Here is a 14237-nt window from a genome sequence, read left to right as displayed (position 1 = left end):
GGGCTACCTCAATGGTAGGAAACTTATTTAGCATAGAAACAGATATTTTGCTTCAAATTAATAAACTACATTTGAAATATCATTCATAGTTCTGCAATAAAAAGAATACACTATGGAGCATTCTGCTCTGGTCATCTTGAGGTAGAGCTAAAAGGAAATGCCTACTAGCAATGCTGAATATGTGGAACTGACAATCCATTATAGCCTTTCTGTATTGCATTTTTTAAAGCCTAAAATTGTGTATTTCCTGGATTACTTTGCAGCTACTTAAGAGCAGGAATTATTTATCACCATTTTAGTAGAGTTTTCTTACCAATTTTTAAAATGAGAGTTAACATTTATCAATATTTAAATGGTATGCATTGTGTGTATATTACATCATTTAATTTTCAAATAATCTTGTAAGATAATTTATTATTATCGTGACATTATAAATGAGAAAAATGAAGAACATAAAAAATGAGATTTCCCATCAGGCAAGAGTCTAAACTGATTTTCTCAATATATGCTTAAACACTGAATTATAGAATTAACTAAAGTAGTTGGAAAAAATGATACTTTAGAAAATATATTTAGTAGTGCTTGAGAAATTGATGGAACCCATTTAAATTTAGTTATTTTGGAATCAAAGCATTTTTCATCTTGAACAGAAATTTAGAAATCTCAGCTAAAAACGTAGATGGTATCTTATAAGAGTCAGACACTGCAAAGAGGAAGTCAAGAGTTCTTTTCCTCCTTCTCCAATCATAAAAAAGAGAAACAACAAGGGCAACAGTTGGCATTAACAGCCTAGTGAGTTAGATACACAATTTACAACAATACTCCCCTCCTCATACAGCAGTCTGAAAACCCTGCTCTCTCTACAGTTGTGCACCTTGCTTTATGGACAATGGCTTATCCACCATGGCTAGCACACTTCCTTCCTTTTTAAATTCATGATAGATGTCCTAGATAAGAATTGGTATAAGAGAGGAAAAACTCAGACAGTCAACTTGGAAATTTATGTTTGATTTATGCTAAATTAAAAGAAAAGCAAATCTAGCTATTGACAAAGCCATTCACTGTCATCTGTTTACTACATAAGCTAACCGAGAACCAGTTTCTATTTGGTTTTGCTTGGCTTCTTTCACTCATCATGATTACTCAAGATTCTTTCTCACTGTCAAACAGTCATTTATTTTCATTTCTGAGGAATATTCCATTTTCTATATATGCCACTATTTGCTTAATTATTTGTCATTTGATAAGTATTTTGGATGTTTCCAGTTCTCAATTATCTTTTAAGGAGATTTTTAAAAGTTAATATTCTGAACTTATCAGAATTTACCATTTTTAGTTTTCTTTATTTTCTGGGTATGCTGAAATTTTTCTTGGTATTGTTTTCTTTTTTTTCTGATATCTGGATTTTTGGGTGTTGAATTCTTTCAGGTGTGTGTGTGTGTGTGTGTGTGTGTGTGTGTGTGTGTGTGTGCGTGCGCGTTCGCGCGCGAGTGCGTGTGTTGTTACTTTGTGAGTATCACTTTATGGCTCAGGCTGCCCTCAAACTTGTGATATTTTGCTTCCCTTTTCCAATTGTTGGGGATGTAACAGACATGTGCCACCATTCATGGCTTTAGCTTTTGTATACCCACGGAAGGATTTATATCATCTACATTTTGAACAATATTTCTGTTGGTTATAGATTTTAGATTGATTGTTTTCCTTTCAGTAATTTAAGCATGCTTTTCTATTGTCTTCAAGCTTTCATTTTCTGTGGAAAAATCTGCCTTATTTCTATTTTTGCTACTTGACAGTTAAAATGTCATCTCCCATACCTCTGGTTAATTGACTTTAAAGAATTTTGATTATGACATACTTTCTCTATATTTCTCATGCTTAGGGTTCGTTATATACCTTGGAACTGTTTGTTTTTATTGTTAATCAAATTAGGAAGTTGTTCGGTATTATTTATTCAAACACTATTTATGCTCTCTCCCCATTCTTTTCTCTCTTTTCAGAATTCTTACTGCATATGCATTAGGTGGCACAGATTTTCTTTCTAAACAGTAAATTTTGAGTTCATTAATATTGTCCAAATGCAGTATCAATTCTTTTTATTATGCCCATTTAGTGTATTTATCATCTCAGAGAAAATATTTATATCTCTAAAAGATTGATTTAGATTTTTATAACTTTATGCTTTTTTTTTGACATCTCTGGACCTTTATCTCAATCTGCAGTATATTTAATAGAAGTCCACTAATTCTAGTCTGTATATAATTTCTACATCAGTTTATATTGATTAATATTCTCTTATTCATAAGTTCTGTTTCTGCAGGTTCTAGACATTGTTATATATTCGTTTTTAAGGGTTTTTCAATATTCTTTAATGATACTTCAGACTTTTTTCAGGACACAGTAAATTTTTTAGCATAGATTTACTTTTATTTTAAAGGAATTATATATCCGTATTAACTTGTATCGAATGTTCAGAATAGTATATGGGTAAGTGAAGTGAATGGCAACGATATAAGGAATAGCTACTATGACATAGCAACGGTAAAGCAGCATGATGCTAAGAGAGAATTTGGATTAGTTGTAAAGGTATATAATAAATTTTAAGGAAACTACTGAAAAAGGAATAAAAATTTAGTATAATTGAAGAACCACCAAGGTAAAAGACAATGAAAAGAGAAAACAGTTGACTCTTGCATTGCCCTCCGTGCCTCCCAACTCTAAACTGTGCAGTCTAGAGAAAGACTCTCCTTTTACAGTAGGAGACAAAATTAAGCCCAGTCCTTAAATTTGAATCCTAGTTCCAGACCTGCAATGGAGAAACCCAATATTGAGCAAAATATTGCTCAGCCATACCACCAGACAATACTTGTAGACTGAGCAACTAATATTGTATTAGAAAAGGTGGTTATCTTCCTCTACCACCTTCCTCCCACTTCCAATGGAAAGCAGGTCTCCATCCATAGAGACAAAGGCTAGCAAAGGGCTTTGTTTAGAGCCCAGTGCAATTCAGTATCTGGTAAGAAGACCTGTAGGCAGACTAGAGCTCACAAACAAAGCTTCTAGACATCCATAAGGTGAAGACTGATGAGACAAACTGGGATTTAATTCTATCATTTCCAGCCTTAGAATGAGCCCAAGACACGCTCACCTTTTTTCCTGAGACTGTAGAACCAACAGATAAGAGACTTAGGTATAATCCAGTTTAACATCAGCATTAGTAGTCTATGGAGCTGTGCTTACCATCCCTAAACTGGGAGAACTCAGCTAGTGGCAGGCAAGCGCCTACAAATAAATATAGCTCTAACTGCCTTGGCATTGAGCAGACACGTGTGTTCCATCATATTTCACCCTCTATTACTGCCAGGCAGGGAGTGGTCTTAGCTGACCCGAGACTATACAGGTTCTTGGGACCATGATACTCTGTTATGACTCATTTCTCATCTGGATAGATAGTTAAGAGATTCTTTTTACATTATCATTTCAACCTTGGGTCCTCACCTAGGTCCCTGCTTTAGCAGCTATGACAGGCTACAGAAAAGACTCAGCAAAATGAGCTGAGCTTCCTGACCTTGCCCGATCTCCCAGTCACTAGGAGGTCAAATACCTTGCACGTGGCAAGGAACCAATCAGAAGTTAGCTGGCAGGCTCTGGACTGCTTTATGGTAAAAGTAGCATAACAGTGAACTGCAGAGCATAGCAACCACCGTGGGAGGGCGTATAGGCCATAACAACCAGTTGACCAATCAACAAAGAACAGTCACCCAAGCTCAGAAGTGGACCAATTCTGAGACTTTGCATACTCCTAGACACGCCCCTTGTACACCCCAATAAATTCCTCGCCTCATGGTTATTTTAGGTCTTTCTCACTCTAGCCGCTGTATTGAATGGATGAAGGGCCCGATTTAATGGGGTAAACTTGTTAAACAATAAAAGATTCTTTGCTTTTGCATTGGAATGGATCTCCTAGTGATTTTGAGGTTCAGATTTTGGGCACAACAACGTAAGTCATTATTGGGATAGATTACTCTTTGTAGGTGTTTTTCAATTACATGTTTAGCAATATACCAAAGTGTATGTGGAGACAAAACTTGGCTTGGATTGGCCATAACACTGAGATAGTGAAAACAGATCAAGAGCAGACTCTTGTCACATCTAGGTCTAAGTGCTATCCTGTCCTGAAATATGGCAAATGACTTTAGGCATAGAGACAATAAGCAGCCTGCTTAGAATTGCCTAAACTATAGGAAGAAACAAAATCAGAGTAAAAAGTATGGATAACTAATCCTTCAATGCCTAGACAAAAAAGTATCAAGAGGTTTTGGAAATCCATGATCTCAATGAATAAGATCCTAAAAACAGACCAGATAGCAAACCAACATAGGAAAATGTAGAGAACTGAAAACAGCTGTTTTAAAGTGACATAGTGAACTTAAAGGAAACAAGTTTTGGTTCTGAATTATTTCTTATGGCTTCTGTACTTGATGTAACATTACATGTGACACAGACTACTATACCCAAAGGTAAGTAATCAACAACACAGCTTGGCCTAATGAAGTAAATATTATACACAAAACAAATATCTAAGATGACTAAAATTTATGAGATTGACTTTATAATTCCCCTTTCATTCATAGTTATTTGAATTTGATGAACTGTCTTATTTATATTTAAATGGTTTGAAATGTAACTTTTAAAGAAGTTACTGTAATACTCTCTTTTATTGCTAAAATATTGCTTAATTTTTTATTCCCAGCTAATTCTACTACAGAATATTTTAGATACTAATTAAATCAAGAAACATCAGTACTTAATAAAGTATAAGACATCATGAATGTTGTTGGTATTAGACATTGATGTCTTTATATAATTTGGAAAAAGAATTAACCAAAATCTCTGGGTATTTCTAACTAGAAAAAAATAGAGTTAAAGTCTAATTGAAGAACTAGAATTTTGTTTTATCCAAATTATATTGAATAATGAGAATATATGTATATTTCTAAAGACAATGAGAAAACTTGAGTTTTTCAGACCTTATTTTAAAGCAACAAGTCATAACCACATGCAAGGCATTATAGTGTTATTTATAACTTTATTAAAACCAAGCCTTGCAGGAACTTCTTTCTTAATGGCCTTTTCCAGCTAGTCTTCTCTCCTGCTCACTTCTCAGCCTCATCCACATCAGATCTTGCGAATGAACTTCCTAGTTATGAGGGGCCTTACTTTCTAATAAGTACTATGTGATTGATCCCCACTTGTATAAAAGGTGATGCTTGGCCAGCAGGAGCAGTTGCAAACAATGACTTCTGAAAAGAATCTGGATTTGGCTGTGAATGAAAATTCCTGAAAGCATCTGTGTCTATAGGGACTGATTGGCTGATTAGAATTTCAGTACCATACAGAGATTGAAATGTTGCAGGTCCAAAGGCTAATTAGCTTATCTTAGGCTAAATTCTGATTCTCCCTGCCCCCAGTCTGAACTAACATCTTGGAACAATAGATAAAGGTTTTTTAGAACCTACTGACTTAGCAGGCAATTAGCTTCTACTAAACCAAAAGCTGAGAATGCCATCAGATAGTATATTGAGCCCACAGAAAAGCATCTCTCATTTCAATGTATCTTCCTCTCTGGTGTGCCCCCAAATGTACTTCAAACTTGCTTTGATTTATGACAGTCTCTGTTCTTTAAAACTATAAAAATCTCCATGAAACTGCTTCCATGTTTAAACATGGAATTTAGGGTAACCTGAATCTGTGTTCCCAGGCTCTGGTCAGTCAAAATGGCTCCAGAGTAAACTATCTCTCCCCCCCCCAAAAAAAAAAAGAAAAAAAGAAAGAAAGGGGAGGAGAGAGAGAGAGAGGAAGGAAGGGATGGAGGGAGAGAGGGAGGGAGGGAAGAAAATACAAAGAAATGTTTCAATACTCTAACAGGGAAACTTAAGAGATAGAAGCAATTACAACAAATAGACATTTTAGAGTGTTGTCCCCAAATTCTGAACCCCCAAATCACCAAGAGGCCCATTTCGATGCAAAACCTAAGAGTCTTTTATTAAAATTATTTAACAAGCTAAACCCATTAGCTTGGGTAGTTCACCCCACCACCATTGAGATGGCTGGGGAAAGACCCCAAGGAACCTCGAGGCAGGGATTTTAAAGGGCAGCATAAGGGGAGTGTCTAGGAATATAAAACAGTCTCGGATTGGTGCACTTTCAGGTTTGCACGACCTGCCCTGTGTTGATTGGTCAACTGGTTATGGCCCATAGGCCCTCCAAGGGTGGTTGTTATGCTCTGCACATCACTGTTGTGCACTGTCTGTAAAGCACACCCAGAGCCATAAAGCACAGCCCCACCAGCTAACTTTTGATTGGCTCCTTGCCACGAGGAGGGCATCTGACCTCCTAGTGACCAGGACAGGAGCTGCAAGGTCATACAAGCACATGTTAGCCTGTCATGGCTTCTAAAACGGGGAGGCTGGTCACTACAAGAGTTGAATAAACTCAGAAAAACACAGGTCTGTAGAAGATAACAATGTCAGGGTAGATTAAATAGAAAAAAAAGAGTGAGTTTGAAGATAGGCTATTTGAAAATACATAGTTGGAAGAGAAAGGAGTAAAGATGAACAAGGAAGAGAACTTATGAGACAATATAAAAAAGTAAATATTCAAGTGGTTGGGATTTGAGAATGAGTTGAACATGCTGAAAGGTTATAAAGCATATATTTTTTAAAAAGTAACAAAATTTCTTAAATCTAGAGAAAGCTACCAATATCCAGTTACAGGAAGCTCAAGGGTATCTTTAAATCAACCAACTCTAACCTAAGACATTTTATAACCAAGCCCCCACAGGTGAGATAAAGAGAAAGCTAGCCATGTGGCTCACACCTGTAATCTTAGCATGCAAGAGGCAGAGGCAGGAGTACATGTTTGAGTCCAGACGGGCTACATGCCATGATGTTTTCTCTTTCTCTCTCTCTGTCTCTCTCTCTGTCTCTCTCTCTGTCTCTCTGTCTCTCTGTCTCTCTCTCTCTCTCTCACACACACACACACGAGAATTTCAAGACTTAAATAACAAAATAACACATGGCAGTGCACCAATTTACTTGACAGCAGACTTCTCAACAGAAATCTTATAGACCAGGAAACGGTGGTACAAGATTTTCTTCATAATGAAGTATGAAAAACATAAAACAATCCTGTTGACTAAACATAGCAAAGCTATTCTTTAGAAATGAAGGAAAGATAAGGACACCCCTAGACAAATGAAGGCTGAAGGAATAATCTCTATTAGACCTATTCTATAAAAAATACTTAGGGAGTTCTTCAGATTGAAAGAGACTATAGTATAAATAAGAATAAAACACAGGAATGAATAAACAGTGATATGAATAATTATGCAGACAAATTCAGAATGCTTGCTTAGATTATTAGAGCGCAAGTCATTCCCATCTTTAGTATGAAGACTAAAATATAAAATAAGTAAGAGTACCTACTTTAATATATTGTGATAGACAATATAGAAAGATGTGAAGGTGGGTCATCAGAAATCCAAGATAAGGAAAGGAATAGGGTACAAATGTAGAATATTAGTACATTTTATCACATTATTTTATATGTGTGTTTTTATACTTATGCGGTTACTATAATTTCAAAATCACTTTTTATAATCAAAATATGTTTTTATAAGTTGCATGATAGCCAAAATGAAAATCAGTAATAGACAAACCTAATATAAGCAAGAAGTCAAAACACACTGCTAGAGTAGATCATTTATAGTGAGAAAAAACTCTAACAGGAAGAAGGTAATTACAACAAAACAAAACAAAAAAATGATTATAGTGAGGTCTTTGATCCATTTGGACTTGAGTTTTGTGCATGGCAATAGATATGGATTTATTTTCAGTATTTTACATGTTGACAGCCAGTCATACCAGCACCATTCGTTGAATAAGCTTTTTTTTTTCTATTTTATGTTTTTTAGCTTCTTTGTCAAAAATTAGGTATTCATAGGTATGTGGGTTGATATCAGGGTCTTTGATTTGATTCCATTGGTCCACCTCTCTGTTTTTATGCTAATACCAGGCTATTTTCATTACTATAGCTCTATAGCAGAGCTTGAAGTCAGGGATAGTGATGCTCCCAATGATCCTTTATTGTACAAGATTGTTTTGGCTATCCTGGTTTTATTTTTCCATATAAAGTTATGTATCATTCTTTCAATGTCCTTAGTCATCAGGGAAATGCAAATCAAAACAACTCTGAAATTCAATCTTACTCCGGTCAGAACAGCTAACATCAAAAACACCAATGACAGCTTATGCTGGAGTGGATGTGGAGAAAGGGGAACACTCCTCCATTGCTGGTGGGAATGCGAACTTGTACAGTCACTGTGCAAATCAGTATGGTGATTTCTCAGAAATAAGGAATCAGCCTACCTCAAAACCCTGCAATACTACTTTTGGGCATATACCCAAAGGAGGCACAGTCAAACCACAAGGATAAGATGCCCCTCAACTGAAGAATGGATAAAGAAAATGTACATTTACACAATGTAGTACTACTCAGTGGCAAGAAACAATGACATCCTAAAATTCAGGGTGGGCCCAGCATTCAGGAATGATTACTTCAGCAGAGAGTATGCCACTCTCATAGCAGTACTGGTATTGGTGCCTTAAGCACTTGGCTTAGGATCTAATTACTAAGGGGCACCTCCAGTGACTGACACCTCAACTCTATTACAAACTAATCTCACTTGAGCATTGTAAACAGCTCCACTGAAGGAATATGAGTGATTAAAAAACAAATCCAGCCACATTCTAGCACAAGATGACAAATATAAATTAAAGGCATTTATCAGCACTAAGCAAACAGCATGGGAGATACTCAAATGAATCCTCCATATTGAAGAGAACAATACACACATCTGTGAGATGACAGGGTAAAATAACTCCATTGCAATAATAAGCAAATGAGAGTTAGGAAATAGAAACAACAAAGAAACAAAAGTGAATATGTACTGTCAAAATTAACAGATGATAACATACTCCTTCCAAATGAAATATACTAACCAACTAGATTAAATACAAGACTCTTGTCGTGCATGTCTTTAATCCCAACACTCAGCAGGCAGAGGCAGAGGCAGAGGGATCTCTGTGAGTTAGAGACCAGCCTGGTCTACAAAGAGTGTGTTCAGGACAGCCTCCAGAGCCACAGAGAAACCCTGTCTTGAAAAGCCAAAGAAAAAACAAACAAACAACAACAACAACAAAAATACTCTCCTCTTTGTTGGCTGTAAGAAATATATCTCACTGCAAAGGAAACAAAACCTTAGAGAAAAGGATGGAAAAAGAAATTCCAAGCTAATAGAGACAGAAAGCTAGCAAATGCAGCAATTTCAATTTCTAACAAAATGGCTCCAAATCAAAACTAATTAGATGAGATACAGAAACTCACTACCTACTACAGTTCTGAACATACATGCCCTGAATGTTGGAACACTCAATTTTATCAAAGTAAATGCTACTGATTGACCTTAGTACAATAATATTGGATAGCTTTAATTCTGCACATTCACCAAATGTACAGGCTGTTCAAGCCAAAACAAATTAACAAAGAAAAATAAGAGATCAATAACATTTAGTATAAATGGACTTAAGAGGCATCTGCAGAAGGTTCCATCCACATCTTGCAGAGTATGCATGAATTTTTTGATATATATGATCTATTGAATTAAGTCAACATGAAGTAAATAATTTTTCCCCTCTCTTTTTAAATTTTCGTTAGAAACAATCTTGTTTTTTATGTCAATCCCACTTCCCTCTCCCTCCCCTTCTTCCCTGCCTCCCACCGACCCCCTGTCCCATTCCCTTTCTGCTCTCCAGGGAGGGTGAGGCCTTCCATGGGGGATCTCAAAGTCTGTCACATCATTTGGACCTGGGCCCAGGCCCTCTCCCATGTGTCTAGGCTGAGAGAGGAAGTAAATAATTTAAACAAACCCATAACCCCTATTGAGAGAGAGAGGCAGAATTGAAAATCTCCCAACTAAACAAAAGCTCAAGGCCAGATAGATTTAGCATAGAATTCTACCAGACTTTCAAATTGTCATGGGCTTTAAATTCTACCAGTTGACAGCAATGGCCTTAGTTTCTGCTTTCAGAAGAAAAAAAAGATTGGGAATAGTAACAACAACAATCTTAAAGAGCTAAAAAATAAATAGAGGACCATATAAAACAACTTTTTACACCTGAAGAACAGCACAAAGGCAATTGTAGCCTGTCTGTTCTAACTATGAGCTTGGTTGGATTTCACACTATAGCTTTGTGTCAGAATAAAGGAAATTAAAATATGGGTGATTTAATGAAGCTTCAAAGAGCAAAACCAAAAGTTTCATACATGAACAAGCAGATACAAGTGCTGAAAGAAGTGTCTATCTAAGAAAGTATGTTCTCATTGTAAGGTTTAATGCTTAAGCCTATGACCACTACAAAAAAACAAAAACAAACAAAAAAAAACAAGCATCTTGAATCAAATTATTTACAAGGTTCCTAAAAACAAAACAAAACTAAACTAACAACAAAGAAGCAACAACAACAACAACAAACACAACTAGATCCAGAACTCCATTTTATTTTGTTTCAGCCTTTTTTGTTTAAATAATGTTAATTCTAACCATTACCAATATATACATCAGGGAAAAGAATGCCAGAAGAATGCACATTCACAAGATTACAGTCATAAAGTATATGTGACAAGTATTTGAAAACATTTTATGATGGCAAGAAAACAAGAAACATTACATACCTTGGTTTATAATATATAATTTTGTAAAATAATTATTAACAAACATAATGTTGAATGCTGCCAACAGAACTCTATGGTGATTTTTACAAAAGCCTTTTATTTTTGGAAAGCTATTAAATATGGCCATCTATGAAGTTTATGTCATATGTGGATTGGTTGATAAAAATGTTCAGCCAAATTAATGTAAGAAAACTTAAAGTTGATGGCTTTTGCCTACCGTACCAAGATCAGCCTTAAGATCTGTTGGCAGACTTAATTTTCTTGATCCTTTGATTGAAAAAACAGAAAAAGGAAAAAGACAGTTGTTACTTGCATGAAGTAAAAGAGGAGAGTGAAGGGTAGTATGTTTGATAGAATAGTCAGTAGCATCCTGAAATTTTGTTTCAATGTTAGTTGGGTTGCCATTCAGTAGAAAATTTTAAGTTGTCAAACAGAAACATGAGAAGAGCATTTGCTTCTAAAGTAAGTGAATGTTTACATAGTCTATTATACAAGGTGTGATTTCTTAATAGATTACAAAAACTTAATTTCAGACATATTAAATAGGTATAAACTTACTCTGTGTACAACAATAAAAGTAAAAACACTAACTTTTACAGCTAACTTGGTTTAAATTAATCTATTTTAGTCCATTTTCAGATATTCATCTTCAAAATCCTAGTTACCAGTATCAATGCTAATTCATCTACCATGTATAGTATATTTATTATATCACACACAATAGAATTTTCTTCTTTTGATTTAAAAACTGTTAGTGTCGATCAGTTTTTGTTTTTTCATTGCTATGCATAGGAGAAGTTTATCAAATCATCAGGCTTGGCAGCAATCATCTTTACTCACTAATCCTTTCTGACTCTTAAATATATTTTTTTCTTGTGTTCTGAAATTCTACTTCTCTTTTTATCTTACTCCAACAATCTAAATATGTAAGATCCACTCATATTTCTCAAGTTACACAAACCTCTAAGTTATTATTTGACCCAGTTGCTATATAGATTGCTGACTATAATTAGCTATGCTGTATTTCATGAAAGTATGCTTTTGTCTTTGTGAAAATAGATTTGCATATCAGTCTAAAAAGACTAAGAAGAAATAAAATCAAATTTTAATAATTTGGTATTACAGTCACCAGCACAAACAAAGATGTTGTTTATATTGAAACATAAGAAACAAAAATACCACATAATAATGGTGTGGTGATGCAGTATTATAAAAATATCTCTTACGTTACAATGACTGGAACTTTTGCAGGACCTCAAATCCAAAATTAATAATATACTTTAATATCACTTAATCCTTAAGATTGGTATGCTACTATATATTCAGACTGTTTGTTTAGCCTGCCTGTTATAGAGCAATGTAACAGCCAATCCTGCTTGCCTTGGAATTCCTCTGTAACCAGCTTCTACCACCTAAGCGAATGGGCAGCTTCAGTCTTAAGTTATGTGCTCTTCTATGCCCTGACCCAGAGCAATGCATGTGGTTTTATGATAATCATTTGGTTAAAACAGCAATTATAGACTGAAGGCAGCTATATAAAATGAATATCCACCATAAGCAATGAAAGCAGCATAAAGATATTTTTTGATAAACAATACTACAAGTAGTATTGTTTATTATCTGGGTCAGTTGGAGTCTGTGACTGAACCACTTGTAAAATTCTGCTAAAGGTATCTGTAAAGTGTCCTTCATTCCTGATCCATGTGATGCTTTCTGTGTGGTTCAATAAATGAGAGAGCAAAGCTTTTTGCTAGAGACAGACAGACACAGACATAGGCAGACACAGATAGACACACACATACACACACAAAGGACACATAGGCATGGGGGCAGATTCATAAGATACAGGCACAGATTCAGAATCTTACAACAGACAGATAGCAGAGGATTCAGATTCGGGTTTGCTCTTGGTTAAGTGGAACCAAGGGGAAGTACTTTCATTTCTGTCCTTAATGTGACACCCACATATCATTGGTTACTTTGAGTTTATTATTAATACATTCAAATCGACCACATAATGGCACTTCAGAAGAGCTATTTCGTAACTCAGACAGACTGAAGATGTACCAATTTCTTATTTCCTCTTTAAATTGTTTCTATCTTGATTTTAAATAGGATTTTTAACACATCTACATCTTTGCTCCCTCCCTCCCTCCCTCCCTCCCTGCCCTTCCAAATTACATTGATTCTTTTAAAAAGGCCTATAATCCTTGCCAGATTTTAAAAGTCTAGGTTGATACAGCAGAAAAATTACAACAGTGGCAGATTTACATTCCTGACTATTCTTTTGTTTGTTTTTCCTATAGGCAGGGTTTCCTCATAAAAATTTAAACTGCCTTCAAACTCACTAAGCATTTGAGGATGACTTTGAGATTATGATTCTCTTGTCTCCACTACATGAGAGTTAGAATTATAGAAGTGCATCATTCTTATGGTACCCTCCCCACTAATATTCTAGCATTTCCCTTTGGCTTTCAGATCTATTCTAGTGTTTGGGAATCTCAGGTCCTACCCAGCTTACACCTTTCCTGGCCCTCTGTAGCCTTCTTCTCACCAGAAACCTAGGACTATTCTTACAAATCTTGTCCTCAACTGTGCTACATGGGAGAGGACGAGAGACTAGATGAGGGATTGATGAAAGAACTTCCCTAATAGCAATGCTAATAACATATCTCTGCTATTCAACATTCAATATTCTTCAGCTTTACTGTGAATAAACGACTATTCACCTGCCAAGGTATCTCAGACATTGGGCTGGGGATGTATCTCAGATTACCCTAATGAAGGCTGAGCAAATTAAGTGAACTCATTCAAGTGTCAGAAAATAAGAGGTAAACAATATTTTTGAGGTAAATATTATTAAGAAATATATGTTAATATGTTTGTTTGTTCAAGACAGGGTTTCTCTGTGGCTTTGGACCTGGAACTCGCTCTGTAGACCAGGCGGCCTTGAACTCACAAAGATCTGCCTGCCTCTGCCTCCTGAGTGCTGGGATTAAAGGTGTAAGCCACCAATGTCCAGCCTAAGAAGTATATTTAGAATACTTATTCATACTTAGCGCCTGCATTGGCAATGAGTTTTTTCCAAACACTTTTAGATCTGGCACGTGAGAGCAGGAATCAGTTACTCAAGGCAGCTGGTAAATGGCAAAGCAGAGTAGACTGGTTTTGAACAAAATATAATTTATGCAATGTAACCAAGTTCATGAAACTCTCTAAGTTTCTCCCTTTTCATTTCTAATTAATCTGAAATATACATTCCACTTTCATTTCATAACATTAGCCAAAGATACAAACTAAAGTTGATTTTCTTACTACCTAGTAGACTAGCACAGAAGAAGACTCAAGAGCGCTGGTTTGAAGGGCATGTGGAGCTGCTCAAGGCTACGCCCTCACCATCACACAGTTCTTCCCACTTCATCTTTTTGAGTAATTCTCCAGTAAGC

At 35.7% G+C, this 14237-nt stretch overlaps 1 protein-coding gene across 13 annotated transcripts in view; it reads right to left on the bottom strand.

The window, feature by feature from the left end:
* Stxbp5l (syntaxin binding protein 5L) overlaps nt 1-14237 on the bottom strand; it is a 241517-nt gene that overhangs the window by 24844 nt on the left and 202436 nt on the right. The gene's annotated exons all lie outside the window — the stretch shown is intronic.

Source organism: Mesocricetus auratus, unplaced genomic scaffold (genome assembly GCF_017639785.1).
Source record: "Mesocricetus auratus isolate SY011 unplaced genomic scaffold, BCM_Maur_2.0 Super-Scaffold_100008, whole genome shotgun sequence".
Lineage (NCBI taxonomy): Eukaryota > Metazoa > Chordata > Mammalia > Rodentia > Cricetidae > Mesocricetus > Mesocricetus auratus.
This window is presented reverse-complemented; position numbering and strand designations above follow the sequence as displayed.